Genomic DNA, 6,000 nt, shown 5'->3' with positions numbered 1-6,000 from the left:
TTTTATCTAAAAGAAAACGAACAAAATATATTCAATGACAACAACTTTTGGTTTTCTTTCAAAACTTTATAGGAAATGGGCATTAATTAATCTTTCTTATCGAGAAATTGTCTCTATAATCTTGAAGAAAGTATAAAAATTATGATAATTTATTATTTTTGGTAATGAAAGGAAAAGTTCTAAAAATTAACTGTTCAAAATTGAAATTTTTATAAAAAGGACTTTATATCTAAAGTTTTAATGAATTTTATAGTAGGTTAGATTAGTTTGATAGGAGGATGTATACTACATCAAATCTGAAAAAACACACCTAGGCCACTATCGGGCCTATTGTGCACTCCTTTTCATAACAAAAAATTCTCTAAATGTATTATTTTTCAATGTTCAGAAACTCAGTTTCCTGAACGAAATTCCTAAGAATTTTTGAATTACTTCTAGTCAGGAATGTTATTTCCGGAATAACATCACTTCCAAGATACTTGGATCTAACTTCGACAAATGCCTGACAGTGGCAAAGAAAGTGCTCCAGAGTTTCACTATCCTCTCCACATGCTCTATATTCGGCTGAATCCGCGCGTCCAATTTTGTATAGATGTGCTCGTAATGCTGTGTGTCCATTCAGAATACGTTTCATCATACTAACCTCAGACTTGCTCATTTTGAAGAGATTTCTCGTCTTACTCGCATCAGGGTCACCCCTTTGTGGTTCTACCCACCGTTTCATTATTCCAAGAGGCCTTATGGGATTCTCTCATCCAGGTTTTTAATTAGCTTTTGTTGCGTCGAAAGGTTTTGCATTCGTCAGGTTAACTACCTCGGAAATTATTCTACATGGTTCTGCTGGTCAATGTCTCTATGGACGAAAAAAGTTGAGTCGGTCACACCCTAGGATTAAAGATCGTATAGAAATATAGACTTTGTCGAGCATCAGTCTTTTAACCAATATTTTCTTCCCGCGGGTCTAAGTTTAAACGCGGACAGCACATTTACACCGAAGGGAAACTCCGAAACTCTGCACCTGCTACCGGTTCCCGTGGTATCAGATTATATGCCTCCCTTGTTCAATCTCAGATCAAATCATTCCAAGGAAAGTCTAAGGATACATTTGACTACGCAGACTAGAGGTAATGGTAACACCTCTTTTCTCCCGAATTGCAAGAACACCACCAGAAGATCCTAGATATCTGTGAGATCCAAATTCTAGTAGACATACTTTCAAGAAGAATGCTATTTTTAATATTTAACCTAAAAACATAGAATTAAATGCGCAGCGTCCTGATTGAATGAGAATTTAAAAATGGATACTTTCGTTTTCCAACTGGTATTTGTTGATATATACATATATTCTACACCATTAGGGTATTATGCGTTTGTGCTGATGTTGGTAACACTCAAAAATATTGGTACTACACCCACCTTAAAGTATACCAATTGGCTTAGAATCACGTTCTGAATAGATTAACCCTGGAATATGGCTTTTTAGTTTATAATAATGTTAAATACTGTACAATCTCTACAAAAATCCGAAAAAGCCGATTTAAGTAATGATAGGGCCTCATTTGACCCTAGCCCCCATACAAAGTCTGCTTCAGAAATTAAATTGAAGGTGGAAATTCACCTTTAAAAACTATTATCACATTGAAATTCTGCATAAATAACTTAAATGTCATCGTAAATCGGATAGGACCATGGACACTATGGTGAAGGGTATATAAGATTCGGCGCAGGTGAAGGGTATATAAGATAACATATGATGTTATCTCAAGTACTTTTTGTTTTGTTAACATTTTCTTTTGTTCTTAAAAGGATTTTTTGAACAAGTACATATTATCAAAAAAGGAAATATTTTAACTTTCCCTTCCGCAATATAAAAGTAAATAAAACACAAATACAGTTTATAATAATAATAATAATATTTGTGGTAGGTAATTATTATAAAGAATAAAAAACTAAAATGAGAATTTGTATCATTAATATCAAAAAATACCGTTTGTCATTTTTAAAAAGAGGGTGAAAGTAAAAACAAAATATGTTTGAAATAACGGGAAAAAACTGTATTTATTAAAATTGTTGGAAATCCATAATATGGCTAAAGGGAGAGAAAACTAAATGAATGTAAATTGTTCACACACTTTTAGTAAAATGTACTAAATAAAATAAGATGGATTGACTACTTAATCGATGTGCCCTGCACCAACATTTGGGGTAATATGAAGTACCTTTGCTTACAACATTTTAGAAACACATATCGGCCTGAACATTATTAAGAAATAAAATTTACTATCGAATAATTTTACTAACCGTAGTCTCATATAATAGCCACTAACAAAATAATCGGGAACATTTTTCAAAATTAAGGCAGATACATACATACATACATACATACATACATACATACATACATACATACATACATACATACATACATACATACATACATACATACATACATACATACATACATACATACATACATACATACATACATACATACATACATACATACATACATACATACATACATACATACATACATACATACATACATACATACATACATACATACATACATACATACATACATACATACATACATACATACATACATACATACATACATACATACATACATACATACATACATACATATATATATGTATAATTTATGAATTTCTTATGTTATAGGTGAAGTGCATTAAAAATTCAGCTCTGCCGATTATAACATTATTACTATTCTCAAGAAATACAACTAAACTTAATAACTATAAGCTAATTTATGCCTAAAATTGTTGTCTTGTCAATAAAAGTTTTAGGTGGTTGTGGGTAGTGTTTGATTCAGGCACGTTATACGGATGTCAATAATACAATCACTAATGATAGACAGACTGACTATTGAAGGATTAATTTACTTACTGGTAGGTATATGGGTTAAATAAATATCAAATTACCACAAACATGAATGAGCATTCAAATTGTCTTATTTTATATGAAAAATTATTGTTTTTGTTTAGTTTGAGGCAATTTAGTTAAAAGTGTTTATGTCCTATTTCATACGTTTGAACTTAAAAAAGGACTGTATATGGCAGACCATTGGATATATACAAATTTACATATGTTTGTATGTAAATATTCCGGGTATTTATTATATTGTAATATGTCTTCGGTAAGTTGGAAAGTGATTTGAGAACATGATCTATTTAGGTAAGCCCTAAATTACTAACTAACTAACTAACTAACTAACTAACTAACTAACTAACTAACTAACTAACTAACTAACTAACTAACTAACTAACTAACTAACTAACTAACTAACTAACTAACTACTAACTAACTACTAACTAACTAACTAACTAACTAACTAACTAACTAACTAACTAACTAACTAACTAACTAACTAACTAACTAACTAACTACTAACTAACTAACTAACTAACTAACTAACTACTACTAACTAACTAACTACTAACTAACTAACTAACTACTACTAACTAACTAACTAACTACTAACTAACTACTAACTAACTAACTAACTAACTAACTAACTAACTAACTAACTAACTAACTAACTAACTAACTAACTACTAACTACTAACTAACTAACTAACTAACTAACTAACTAACTAACTAACTACTAACTAACTAACTAACTAACTAACTAACTAACTAACTAACTAACTAACTAACTAACTAACTAACTAACTAACTAACTAACTAACTAACTAACTAACTAACTACTAACTAACTAACTAACTAACTAACTAACTAACTAACTAACTAACTAACTAACTAACTAACTAACTAACTAACTAACTAACTAACTAACTAACTAACTAACTAACTAACTAACTAACTAACTAACTACTAACTAACTAACTAACTAACTAACTAACTAACTAACTACTAACTAACTACTAACTAACTAACTAACTAACTAACTAACTAACTAACTACTAACTAACTAACTAACTAACTAACTAACTACTAACTAACTAACTAACTAACTAACTAACTAACTAACTAACTAACTAACTAACTAACTAACTAACTAACTAACTAACTAACTAACTAACTAACTAACTAACTAACTAACTAACTAACTAACTAACTAACTAACTAACTAACTAACTAACTACTAACTAACTAACTAACTAACTAACTAACTAACTAACTAACTAACTAACTAACTAACTAACTAACTAACTAACTAACTAACTAACTAACTAACTAACTAACTAACTAACTAACTAACTAACTAACTAACTAACTAACTAACTAACTAACTAACTAACTAACTAACTAACTAACTAACTAACTAACTAACTAACTAACTAACTAACTAACTAACTAACTAACTAACTAACTAACTAACTAACTAACTAACTAACTAACTAACTAACTAACTAACTAACTAACTAACTAACTAACTAACTAACTAACTAACTAACTAACTAACTAACTAACTAACTAACTAACTAACTACTAACTAACTAACTAACTAACTAACTAACTAACTAACTAACTAACTAACTAACTAACTAACTAACTAACTAACTAACTAACTAACTAACTAACTAACTACTAACTAACTAACTAACTAACTACTAACTAACTAACTAACTAACTAACTAACTAACTAACTAACTAACTAACTAACTAACTAACTAACTAACTAACTAACTAACTAACTAACTAACTAACTAACTAACTACTACTAACTAACTAACTACTAACTAACTAACTAACTAACTACTAACTAACTAACTAACTAACTAACTAACTAACTACTAACGAACTAACTAACTAACTAACTAACTAACTAACTAACTAACTACTAACTAACTAACTAACTAACTAACTGAACTAACTACTAACTAACTAACTACTAACTAACTACTAACTAACTAACTAACTAACTACTAACTAACTAACTAACTAACTAACTAACTAACTAACTAACTAACTAACTAACTAACTAACTAACTGACTAACTAACTAACTATAGTCTATTATAGCCTGTAGTCTAGTCTATAGGCCAGATTATATTCTAGTCTATAGGCTACACCATATTCTAGTCTATAGGCCAGACTATAGTCTAGTCTATAGGCCACACTATATTCTAGTCTATAGGCCAGACTATAGTCTAGTCTATAGGCCAGACTATATTCTAGTCTATAGGCCAGACTATAGTCTAGTCTATAGGCCAGACTATAGTCTAGTCTATAGGCCAGACTATAGTCTAGTCTATAGGCCAGACTATAGCCTAGTCTATAGGCCAGACTATAGTCTAGTCTATAGGCCAGACTACAGTCTAGTCTATATGCCAGACTATAGTCTAGTCTATAGGCCAGACTATAGTCTAGTCTATAGGCCAGACTATAGTCTAGTCTATAGGCCAGACTATAGTCTAGTCTATAGGCCAGACTATAGTCTAGTCTATAGGCCAGACTATAGTCAAGTCTATAGGCCAGACTATAGTCTAGTCTATAGGCCAGACTATAGTCTAGTCTATAGGCCAGACTATAGTCTAGTCTATAGGCCAGACTATAGTCTAGTCTATAGGCCAGACTATAGTCTAGTCTATAGGCCAGACTATAGTCTAGTATATAGGCCAGACTATAGTCTAGTCTATAAAGATAAATGTAACAGATAAATGGCCAGACTATAGTCTATTCTATAGACCAGACTATAGTCTAGTCTATAGGCCAGACTATAGTCAAGTCTATAAAGATAAATGTAACAGATAAATGAATACATCGTGTCCAAAGAGATAGATCCGTAATGACTTTAAATGCTGAATTCATTTTAAATTTACGACACATGTTTCGATGTTGGTATTTACTACAATTAATAACTTGTTTTAGTTTATTGTCCGCTACAGTTATAGTAATCTATTTTAAATTACTTTGTCTAAATCAGATTAATAAAAAATATATTGTTTTGGTTATTTAAAAATAATAATAATTAAACGGAATAAATAAAGGAGCAAATAAATCAACTGGT

This window comes from Lucilia sericata, unplaced genomic scaffold (assembly GCF_015586225.1).
Source record: "Lucilia sericata isolate MDLA Ls3-8-SP2 unplaced genomic scaffold, ASM1558622v1 Contig002507F_arrow, whole genome shotgun sequence".
NCBI classification, from domain to species: Eukaryota; Metazoa; Arthropoda; class Insecta; order Diptera; family Calliphoridae; genus Lucilia; species Lucilia sericata.
This window is presented reverse-complemented; position numbering follows the sequence as displayed.